This window comes from Rattus norvegicus, chromosome 1 (assembly GCF_036323735.1).
Source record: "Rattus norvegicus strain BN/NHsdMcwi chromosome 1, GRCr8, whole genome shotgun sequence".
Lineage (NCBI taxonomy): Eukaryota > Metazoa > Chordata > Mammalia > Rodentia > Muridae > Rattus > Rattus norvegicus.
In genome coordinates, this window is record NC_086019.1 from 89,878,055 (window position 1) to 89,890,232 (window position 12,178).

Consider the following 12,178-nt stretch of genomic DNA (forward strand, 5'->3'; position numbering starts at 1 on the left):
GTCCTATTGGCTGCTCATTGGTCTCAGTGGCCACTCATAGCCTCCGAGACTCAATGTTCCCACCCTATAATGGGCACACTGGTACCTGCCCTTGTTGAACACCCGTCCTCCCATCAGATGGGAAGCTTTTGCTGTTGTCTTGGTTTTAAATTATAATTGTGTATTTTGGGTATGCCCCCCCCTCTGTGTGTGTGTGTGTGTGTGTGTATGTGTGTGTGTGTGTGTGTGTACAGCACACATGTCAAAGGACACACAGTACAGATCTAAGAACAATGGCAGGAACTTTCTCATTCTACCGTGTGAAGCCCACTGAACCATCTCTGCTGTGTGTCCTGATTTTGAGACAGGCTCTTACCATGCATCTCCAATTGGCCTGGAATTTGTGCATAGATCAGGCTGGCCTAACTCAAAGAGCGTCTGTTTCTGCCTCCCCAGTGCTGGATTACAAGTGTGAGCAACCACATCCAGCCCTATTAATTTTTTTGAGATCGCCTTTCTGTGTTGCTATGTAGCCCAGGCTGGCCTCAAGCTCATGATCCTCCTGCCCCAGCCTCCTGAGCACTAGGATTCCAGTGTACCACCAGGATCCCTGGTTCAGGAAGTCCCTGGGCGAATGAGAACTCCATGCTGCAATGTTAGCATTTGGCAGAGGACCTGGCAAGTTTGAAGCGCTCTATAAGATCATAAATGGATGGATGAATTAATTAATTAGAAAACCATCTTAAATGAGTGCTGGCAAGATCTGTGGAGAAGTAAATCTGAGAGGGTTGATTATTATGAAGCACCTATGAATATTGGGGACATGAAAATATAAGGTTGCAGTATTTCTGACGTGGATGGATGTTTGTGTATTCAATTGTTCATTTGCGCAACATATATTTCCGTTCCTTTCTTTCCCTCTCTCCCTTCTTCTCTCCCTTCTACCTCCCTTCTTCTCTTAGAGATGGGACCTTGATTGTAGCCCAGGCTGGCCTGGAACTCACTGTGCAGTCAGTCCACAATGACCTCAAACTCATGATCCTCCTGCTTCAGCTTCATTGGCGGTGGGAGGGACTACACGCTTGTGCCACTGTATTTGGCAAAGCACTGAGGTTTTTCTAAAGCATCTCTTACCCAAGTGTGGAGTCAAGACATGGATTAGACAAAGTGTCTGTCCACCCCCCCCCCAGGGTTAATGTACAGATACAGAGAACGGAGCTGTCACAGGTGTGATACGGTGAGCAGAAGGTGCCAGGGGACGCTAGTATTGCCTGAGGGAAGACTGAGGAAGCAACAGCCAACCAAATCTAGAAGATGAATGAACTTTGGTTCAGGTGGGCAAACCATCCCCAAGGAAAACCAGCTTCTAAGCCTCTTCAGTCCTATAGGCTGGAAGACAGAGGCTCCTACCTTCTCCACTGTGCAGGTGAGGCAACAGGGGCCATGTCTTAAAGCCAAAGTCCTATGTAGTTTGTTGAGAGACAGATGCAGTTCTATAGCTTGGGTCACCCTGCCTGCCACCGAAGCCTCCTGCATATGCAGGCTTCTCGGGAGAGCTGCCCAAGCCCATGGGAAGATCATTCCCTCCCGCCCCTGTCTGCAGGGGCATTTAGGGAAGGGGCAGGGACTGTGGGGCACAGGAGGTCTCATTGGTAACAGGATTTCTGGGAGGCGTCCCTCACATAGAGACTGAGAAACAGACAGTGAGCCATGCTGAGAGAGATGGGGACTAGCTGGGCATGAAAGTTCTCATGTTAGCATGTGGGAGCCTAAGGCAGCTCAAACCTAAGGATCATGAGTTCGAATCCAACTAGGAACATAGAGCAAGACTCTCTCTCAGAGTTAGAGGCTGGGGGAATCGATATGTGCTGACCACAGGAGCATCCCCCGAACCCACATTAAGAATGCTTGGTGTGGTGCTCACAATCCCAGTACTGGGGAGGCAGAGAGGCAGGAGGATCTTAGGGCTGCCTGGCCAGGCCTCAGATCCCAGTGAGAGACTACTTCAAAAAACAAAGTGGATGGCTAGTAAATGAATGACACCAAAGACCTCCACAATCACCCCATACACATACACCTACCTATACATGCCCATTCCACAAACAAACACTCGGTTACATACATATGCACCCATCCTCCCAACACACACTGTTGTGTAACAATGTCCTCTGAAAGAGAAGTATTCTGTACTGCTGGGGAGCTCCTTAAGCAGGAAAGTGAACAACTCAAAGTAGTTTCAGGAAGTTCCTAAAACCAACCAGACTCACTAGACCCCCTCCCTGCCAGAGTAAGCAATAAAAGCTGAGAGACCCTCTCAGAAAAGGGAAGCCAAACTGCCAAGAAGACTCCAAGACTAGAACAGCTGCCTAGAAAAAGCAGGAACCAGTTGAGCTGCTTGGGAGAGGTTTACAACAACTGAGGCACCTGCAAAAACACCTTCCAGTCTGCTGATCTGCCCAGCTGCCTACAGGCTGTGTACACATCACACACACACACACACACACACACACACACACACACACATCTGGACATAGTGGCTCGTGCCTGTAACCCTAGCATTTGGGAGTCTGAGAAAGGATGTTTAGTCTCAAGTTTAAAGACAGCCTGGAGTATATAGAGAGCTCTAGGCTAACCTGGGCTACAGAGTGACATTTTGTCTCTAAAAAAATAAAGAGAAATAACACAGAGAGGTAGAGACTTGAGAACCAGACACAAAGCCCAGACCCATGTGTGAACCTGTGGGTGTACTCCCAAGAAGGGAGGGGAGAGGTGGGAACCGCAAAAGAGCGGGCAAGACTAGCCGTGTGGGCTTTTATAGACGACTTTTCTAAGTCATGGCAGACAGGGCGGCGCAGATGCAAGACTGAAGCCCAGGAGATCAGAGGACGATTTGGGAAATTGGGAGAGGCATGGACTTGAGAGAGAGAGAGAAGAGAGAAAAAGACAGTGATGAGAGAGATGGGAGAGAGAAAAGACAGCAGAGGAGGGGTATAACTATACAAAGAGAACAGAAAAATCCCAAACAGGAAAAAAGGGGTCAAAGGAGCTTGGGGTCCCCCAAGTTCCCCATTCCCTCCTTTCTTCCTGAGAGTCTGGTCCGGCCTCTATCCTCAGGGGCAGGGAGTTGAGGGTCCCTGGGGGGAGGGAGGGATGGGGTGGCTCCCCTTGGGGGTTGTCCCCCCCCCACGTTACACACCCCCCCACCCCAGGGCTAATCAGTGGCTGTCATCTCCACGGTGAGGTCTTGGTTAAGGAGATTTAGGGCTGGGATCAATAGGAAATTTAAAAATCGATGCAGCGCGCAGGGCAAAATCGATGGCGTTTAATCGCCTTGCCGATTCCCAGTCAAAACAATTAGCCGCGCTGAGTGTTGAACACGGTGGCGACACGGCATTAACCGTCAATATTGGTGTAAGTGATGGCGGGCGGGAGGGGAATCCCCAGTCTCAGAGGAGCCCCCCTCAGTCAGACAGAGCCTTAGGGCTGGGGTCTTCCCCCAAGGCAGCTCGCAGGCCCTACCTGTGTTTCTCAGCCCTCTGCCACCTTCACCTGCACAGTGCCCCATGGTCAGCACCACCCTGGAGGGCCAACTCCAACTCTGCCATCCCACTTTTCAAGTTCAGGACTCCCACCTGTCCTCCGCAGCGGGGAGAAAGACCCTTTCCAAGCAGCTATCTGCAGGCAGAGCCTAGCGGGCCGTGCACTATCCTCTAACTGGTGCATGGATGAGCCCCTCTCATACACCTTGGCATCGTGAGAAACAGAGCTGGCTGTCACAGGCACAGGAAGCAGCAGAGCCAGGACCCGAACCTTGTCCCCTGAGGCTGCATCACAGAAGGCAGATTCCAGATTTCACAGGACAAAGTCAGGTCAGGTTTGGGTCCCCTTGCCCCTCAGTTTTTCTCCCAGTCAGTAGCTATACAGCTTGGCTGTTCCTGGGGTCATCTACCGTCCATCTGACGTAGAATGAGGTACCTGAGGGCAGGGCGAGGTCAGGTATGAGCCTCAGCATCGTCCAGAATAGGATGTGGCTGCACACTGGGACTTGAGGACAGACCTATGATGATGGTGTCACTTCTCTCCCAGGAGACAGCCTGCCCATATACATCTCCACTGAGGGACAGGGCAACACAAAGATATGACCACGCATGTCTCTATCAGTGCGGTGGATACTGCCTAACACAGTCTATACACCGAAGATTGTCGGATGTTCTGCAAGTGAGGTCGCAGACTGCTCTAAACTCCCGGTTTCACTGCAAACACACGGCTGAGGACCTGGAGACTCAGAAAGGTTAAGGCCCTCTCTCCAAGGTCACACAGCTGAGAGGAAGGCAGCGCTGACTGCCTGAGCATAGGACATAGTGCAACTGCACAGCAAGGGAGGGGTGGGACAGGCAGCCCATACCTAAAGAGACAGCCAAAAGTGGCTCATCTGGCCCAGGCTCCCAAAGTGGGGGTCCCGTGTGGGGATGGTCGTTGTTCCTACAGCCAGCTGCTCCCAGGCTCTGAAAGCAAGAGGGGACACGTGGGCTAGGGAGGAGGCCCATGAGATGAGCGGGGATTGAACTGACAAGGTCCTAATCAAATGGTCAATATCGCTGACCTGACCACTTAACCTATTGATAAGCTGGCAAGGATGTAGCAGGCAGCGAGTGGGCTTGGGGAACGCGGCAGCAAGAGAGTGGAGCGCTGGATGGGGTAGATAGAGTTCAGTCATCCAATGAGCATGGGTCTGGGTCTCGAGGCCTGAGCCAGGATGGTCTTCTCAAAGGCCCCTTCCCGCCCCTAAGAGGAGGAGTTGGTGGGGTTTGCTCTCTCCATGCTCCCTCCCCTCTGTTTGAGGCTAACTCAGGAGAACTATAACCATGCTATCCCTGTGTGCTCTCCATGGCGCTCACACTTGGGAGAGGACGGAACATTCCAGCCTCAGTCCCCTCACCTGTCACCTGGGGACCATGACAATTGGGACATCCGTGAAAGAACTCAGATGTCTCATGAGTGGCTGGGGGTCGACACAGTAACCGATGTCAAAGCAGCCACACAAAGGAATGCTGTGGGGCTAGGCAGAGAAACACACCTGAAATAAACTTACCAGCACAGACTTGTCAGTCAAAATCCATTTGTTGGGGAGAAATGTGATGTATAAATGTGAAGTATATAATCCCCCCCTTTTTTTGAATGAACACAGATACAACCTAAAAGAAGGAGGAGGAAAAGAAAAGGTCTGGTGCAGAAATCAGGAACCTGAGTTTGGAACCTAGAATTTGCATTCCAATAAGTTTTAAAGATAAACTATGCAGTGAGGATGGGGTAGGGAGTGCTAATGATTTGAGGCAGGGGATGGAATCAAAGGCTTCATGTATCCTAGACAAGCACTCTACCACTTAACCACGCCCCCAGCCCCTCACTGGGGGATTCTAGGCAGGGGCTCTACCACTGAGCCACGCCCCCAGCCCCTCACTGGGGGATTCTAGGCAGGGGCTCTACCACTGAGCTATACTTCCAAATTTGCTCTGATTGAGTTTGAATTCTTCATCCTCCTGTCTCTCCCTCCTGGGACGTATAAGTATAGCTGTGTATACACTCCTATTTTTTGTTTTGCTTTGTTTTTGTTTTTTCTTTCTTTCATTGAACTAGGCTACCCTGGTGTTTTTTTTTTTTTCTTACCACTAAGTCTGTGTCTTCTCCTTCTCTGCAATGCACACGCGTCACAGCTTGTTAAGTAACCATCAGAAGCAGAGTTTGAACACTCTATCAGCTGGACTGCAGCCAAGGGAAGAAGTGCTCCCCACCCCAGCCAGTCAGGGTCTTCTATGCCAAACCCAGCAGAGTTCCAGAGGTTTCAAGAATGTGGGTGGGGCCTTACATAACGGTCCACATCTTTAATCTCAGCACTCCCGGAGGCAGAGGTGAATGGATCTCTGTGAGTTTGAGGCTAGCCTGGTCCACACAAAGAATTTCAGGCCAGCCACGGTTAGGTTGTGAAGCACGATCTCCAAAAGAAAACAGAACATGGGTGACTCTGAAGTTCAGAGATCACCCTATGACTTTGGCTATGAATAAGTGGGCAGGATAGGACCAAGCTCGAGTCTGTCCCGCTTCCTTATCAGGAAACTGAGGGCTAACAGAAAGTCCCCCAGGTTTACACAGCTGCTCATTACAGAGCCAGAAGCAGGAACTGGGACTCCTGGCTCCTGCCATCCCAAGGCCATGAGGAAAGAACTATAAGAGTAAATGCTCACACAGACCATGGAGGGTGCATGCGCTCTCCAGCTGCAAGACCCCGAGTTAAAACTGATCCCATGACATGGCAGCATCTGACTCCAACCTCATCAGCACTTGAGCTGGAAGCAGAGGCATCAAGGCTGAGAGGCCATGGGCTGGGGGAGATGGCTCAGTGGGGAAAGGACATGGAGACGTGAGTTCGAGTCCCCAGCACCCACATGAGAAACTCGGCATGACTGTGTGTGAAACCATTAAGTTGGGGCTTTCACTCCAGTGAGAGACCCTGTCTCCCATCACCCCTGAAACAGGTTTTCTCTGTGTAGCCCTAGCGATTTTGGAATTCTCTCCGTAGACCAGACGGGCCTCGAACACAGAGATCCACCTGTCTCTGCCTCCCCAGTGAAGGGATTAAAATCGTGCGCCACCACGCCCAGCCCAGAGAGACCCTGTCTTCAAGGAATAAGGTAGAGAGTGACAAAGGTGTGTGGCCTCTTCCTGTGCCTTCTACACACACATGGGCAGACGCTGGTACACACACCCACACAGCACACAAATTAATCAACTGGTTAACTAATACTTAATTTAAAAAATTCCAGGCCAAACTGGGCTACAAGAGTTTCTGAAGCAAACACAACAAACAAAGACAGGAGATCTCCAAGCCCCTCACTGTGTGGCCGTGACTGAGTCGCATCACCTCTCTGAAGCCAGTCTGCTCGGGTGTAACGTAAGGAGAGTGGTACTTGTCTCGGAACGCTCCTGCGAGACATTGCGTGGGCAGTCTCTGCTCAGGAACTCAGCAGGGCACAGACACAGAGAGAGTAGCGAGTGCGTGGGCAGAAAAGATGATTTGCCGTGTGCCCCCGGGGGCGGGGGGCTGAGAAATGGCGGGGTAGGGAGGTCTTTGGTAGCCTGAGCAGGTGAGCAAATGCAATAGAGATACCTGGCTTAATATGCCCCTGTGTTCGTTCGTTCATTCATTCATTCATTCATTCAGCATTTCCCAATTCTGATTCTAGGCTAGACGTCCCAGCATCTGCAATCCAGATGTAAATAAAAAAATAAGGAACATTCCCGGTGTTGATAAGAAGGAAACCCAGACGACTGAAGCTGGCCTCTCATCTCTGAGAGTTGCTGTCTCAATGGCCCCTAAAGTCACCCTTGGGGCCTCTGCTAAAAAGTGCCGTCCCTCCCCGACCCCAGGCCTGACCTCTTTGCTGTTTCAGGTGCTGGCCGTTGTGGGTGTTCACCTTTGCAATGCACAGGGCCAGCACCAGGTCTGACTCTCTAAGGATCCCCCATGCCTGCATTTGTCCCTCCCTTTTTCTTCTTAAAGAACAACAAAACTGAATACTATAAAGTCAGGGGCTGGAGAGGGTTAGGGTTAGAGCACCATCTGCTCTTCCAGAAGACCCAGGTTCAATTCCCAGCCCCTACATGGTAGTTCAAAAGCACGTCTAACTCCTGTTCCAGGGGCTCCGATGACTTCCTCCGACTGCTAAGGCCCCTTGGCATACTTGGTGCACACATGCAGGCAACACACACACACACACACACACACACACACACACACACACACACACATCACACACACATAAAATAATAATAAGCAAATCTAAGTTTTTTTCTTAAGTTAAAAGCACTCAAGGCTAACAGTGATGGCACACACCTTTAATCCCAGCACTCAGGAGACAGAGGCAGATGGAGCTCTTTGAGTTCGAGGGCAGCCAGAGCTACACAGAGAAACAAAACAAACAGGCAAACAAGTTCAAAGCACCCAGAATAATGCTTAACCCCTGGCCGGCATTGAATAACAGTTGCTGTCAGTGTGGGCCCCAAACTGTGGCTGCTCACCAACCCCATGCAGAGGCCTTGTGTTCTCCATGAAGAGGCTCCTGACCTCCCTATAGTCTCACAGCCAAGACACAAAAGCAGGCATCTTAAACACACACGGAGAATCCCAGCACTGCGAGGCAGGGATCTGGAGTTCAAGGTCATCCTTAGCAATGTAGTTTGGGCCCAACCTGGTTTACATGAGACCCTGTCTCAGAGCAAAACAAAAGAAAACAGGGCTGGGGCTGCAGCCCTGTGGAGCACTTGCCTAACATACACGAAAGCTCTGAGCTGTACGCCAAGAACCACTTATACTCAACATGGCAGGGCACGCTTGTGATCCCAGCATTTAGGAGGCTGAAAGCACGTGGATCAGAAGGCAGGTCTGAGGATGTAGCTCAGCTGGCCGAGTGCCTGTCTAGCACCCACAAGGGACCTGGGTTCAATCCCTAGCACCCCATAAAGTGAGGGTGGTGGTGTACACTTGGAATGCTAGTACACAGGAGGTACAGGCAGGAGGATCAGGTATTCAAGGTCAATCCTTGGCTACTTAGTTTGAAGCAAACCTGGGCTACATTAGACACACCATCCAAACAAAGCCGCTTTGAGTCTCCAGCAGACAGGACACAACCGGTTTGTCGGTGTCTTCCGCAGCTTATAGACTATTATTCCCCCGGAAAGTGAGCCCCCTCGCTCGTGTTTGACATTCTTCTCCTGTGTGACATCGCTTGGGCACACACCACTGATAGATTGTTGAGTGTGCTGAACTGGGTGCTGAGATGCGGCCGTGAACAAGACAAGACCTCACCCTATGAATTTCTAGTGGAAGAAGAGATAGGGCAGGAAGAAAATACACGTGAGGACTACAGAAGGAAATGAGGCGGGCGGGGGTGGATCGAGAATGATATTTTAGATCGAATGGTCAGTAGTGCTGTCATTTGAACAGCTTCCCAAATGAGTGGAGGAGGTGAGGGCTTTCCTGCTGATGTTCACAACTGCAAAGGCCCTGAGGCAGAGGATGGGTTTAAAGAATGACAGGGAAGTATGTGGCTCCATCTCTGGGAGCTAACATAAAAGGAGTAAAATTCAAGCGGGCAGGCAGGCACCAGCTCACATAGGGCTTTTGTATGGGAGAGGGGTCCCATGTAGCCTAGGCTGGCCTTTAACTTGCTTTGTAGTCCAGGCTGGCCTTCAACTCCTGATCCTTTGGTGTCTACATTTTTGTTATTGATGTTACAGTCCTGGTCCACAGTGCCTGGGTTTTCTTTCCTCCTCCTCTGCTTTTGTTGCTGTTGTGTGTATATATGTGCATGTGCTGTATATGTGTCCATGCGTGTACACATATGTACAAGTGTGTGTGCATGCGTGTGTAGGTGCATGTGGAGGCCAGAAGTCGAGGTTCGCCGGCTTCCTCAATCTCTCTCCACCGTATTAGTTTTCCTTTATGATTATCTCGGGCAGGAGTGTGTGTGTGTGTGTGTGTGTGTGTGTGTGTGTGTGTGTGTGTGTGTGTGTGTGTGTGTGAAACAGAGCACAGTAGCATGCATGTAGACATCAGAGGACAACTTCCTGGAGTTGAGTTCTCTGTGGGTTCCAGGAATTGAACACAGGTAGGCAGGCTTGGTGGCAAGGGCTTTTACCCACTGAGCCATCTTGCTGGCCCCTTTCACCTTATATTTTGAGACAGGTCTCTCACTGAAGCTGGAGCTCAGTTCAGCCAGACTAGCAAGCTCCAGGGACCTGCCTGTCTCTGTCTCTCCAGCCCTAGACTGTAAGCATGTACCTCTACACCCAGCTTCTTAGTGGGTACCTGACATTACACAACCAACACTTTACCAACTGAGCCATTCCCCTGAGCCATCTCCCTGGCCTGTGGGTAGCTTTTCTCTGTGTGAGGAGCTGACAGCTCCCCCTAACTGTGGTGCTCCTTTGCCCTCAAAGCTGGAGTCCTTGTCTCTTCCCCATATAGACTATGGGGTGTCTGATCCACACAGCTCCAAGAGTCAGCCCCCCAAAGCTTTGATAAGCCTCCAATGTTCCTAGCAGGGCTCTATCAAGGCCCACCTCCCCATCCCAGGGATCCCTTCTGAAACAGAAAGGGGGCTGACTTCCCTCAGCCCGACCACCAGAGGCCTCAGGAAACTGTGAAGTAGCAGTAGCTGCTAGAGAGGATCCCAACTCCCATGCCCTGGCAAGTCTCCATTCGAGGGCAACTGACACCAGTTCGTCTCCAGCTGGTGGCCAAGAGTTGTGGCCAGGAACAAGGAAAGACATGAACACCACCAGGAAAGGCCTTCACCGGGGATCCCTGCACAGACAGGGACAGCAGAAAGGCGTGGATCTAACCCCTCTTCCCCACCAGGCTCTGAGCCAGCCCTGCTAGGCTTACTCCCTGGACCTTCTTCAGGTGCCAAACATGCCATCAGGACTGAATCCCCTTAGAGCTGTGTGAAGTCTCTTCCGTTCTCATGATCTTCCTGCTGTTAGTGGGACATTCCACTCTTCTGCCACCTCGAACCTCTACCTACCCACCTGTTCCCACGCACCTGTAGCTCTCCACCTGTCCCCACAGTGCCTCGCAGACGAGGCCTCCTAGAGTCTCCTTCCACGGTGCCTCTTGCGTTTTGTGTATCTGGTCACAGTCCCCAGACCTGGACCACAGCTGAGGGACCCCATAATCCACCTAGGGACACACCCAGAGCAGTCTCCCAGGGACAGATGTGCCACAGTGGGGGAGGCATGTCTGAACCTTGAGTTATTTATGCCTGTGTGGCTTTGAGGACGAGAGAGAGAGAGAGAGAGAGAGAGAGAGAGAGAGAGAGAGAGAGAGAGAGAGAGAACGAGAACCTACAACTCTTGGCTTGAACAGCCTTTCCTCCTCAAACCAGTGGTCCTCAACCTTTGGGTGGTGATCCCTCTGAGGTCAAACGACTCTTTCTTAAGGGTCACCTAAGACCGACAGAAAACACCGATATTCACATTACAGTAGCAGGATTACAGTTATGAAGTAGCAGCGAAAATAATTTTATGGTTGGGGGGGTCAACACAACATGAGGAGCTGTATTAAAGGGTTGCAGCCTTAGGAAGGTTGAGATCCGCTGTTCCAAGGTGTTACACATGACCTGCTTCCATAAGGTCCCTCCCCACCTCAATCCTGCAGCTTCCGTTCCTCTTCCCCTCTGGTTCCGGGAGGCCTGTGGGCACAAGTGTGCTCTCTAAACCGCTGGTTCATTTCCCCGTGATCAAGGATGAGACCTGGCACACGCAGGCACTCAGCATGTGAGCAACAAGCAAATTAACTCCAGAAACATTTTCGGACTTAAGCATCGACCCAGATTCGTTTCACTGTAATGGATCGAGGGCCAAGCAACCATGTTCTGTCACTCGGTGTGTCTGGTTTGGTCACCACAGGTGCCTTCCCCATGGCTTCGGAACTAAGCGGTGTGCGCTCACAGGCACATGGGCTGGGGCTTCACCATGTTCCAGTATTTGCCTTTTACGATCTCCATGGGAAAAGCCGTCCACAAGAAGAGCATCCTGGCATTTTGGTATTAGTCTTGTCTTGCTTGCCTGCATAGACGTCTGGCTTGTCATAGCCTTGTACAGAGGGTTACCCTTGTTTCCAAATCCTATGTGTCCATTTCAGCATCTCTGTAGACACACGCACCTATGTCTGTGTGGATTGGCTGCCTTAGGACTTACAAGCACGGCTTATGTATGACTTACTCATTTTCCAAGAGCCTCTCTGACGCAAAGCACCGGTAACCTGGGTCAGGGCCCGTGGCTACATGTGTTTGCTGCAAGAGTTGCTTTTCTATCTTTCCTGTTTTGGAGATGTGGTCTTTCAACTGACCTTGAACTCTCTGGGTGGTCAAGGGTGCCGATGAACTCCTGATCCTTGAACCTTTACCTCCTGCGTGCTGGGATCATAGGTGTGAGTCCCTGAGCCTGTCTTATGTGACACTGGGGATCAAACCCAGGGCCTTGTGCAGTTAAAAAGCACTCCATTGACTGAACCATGTCCCCAAGCCTGTCATATGGTCTGGAATCCAGGTGTCTCTATTTCAGAACCCATGCCTACATCTGCACGTGTGTCTGTACATGCATTCATGACTTATGAGTGTGTGTGGTGGGGGGACGCACG

The 12,178-nt window shown here is 51.1% G+C and overlaps 1 protein-coding gene across 1 annotated transcript in view; it reads right to left on the reverse strand.

Annotated features, from left to right (window-relative positions):
• Positions 1-12,178, reverse strand: part of Pou2f2 (POU class 2 homeobox 2) — an 87,408-nt gene that overhangs the window by 67,902 nt on the left and 7,328 nt on the right. The gene's annotated exons all lie outside the window — the stretch shown is intronic.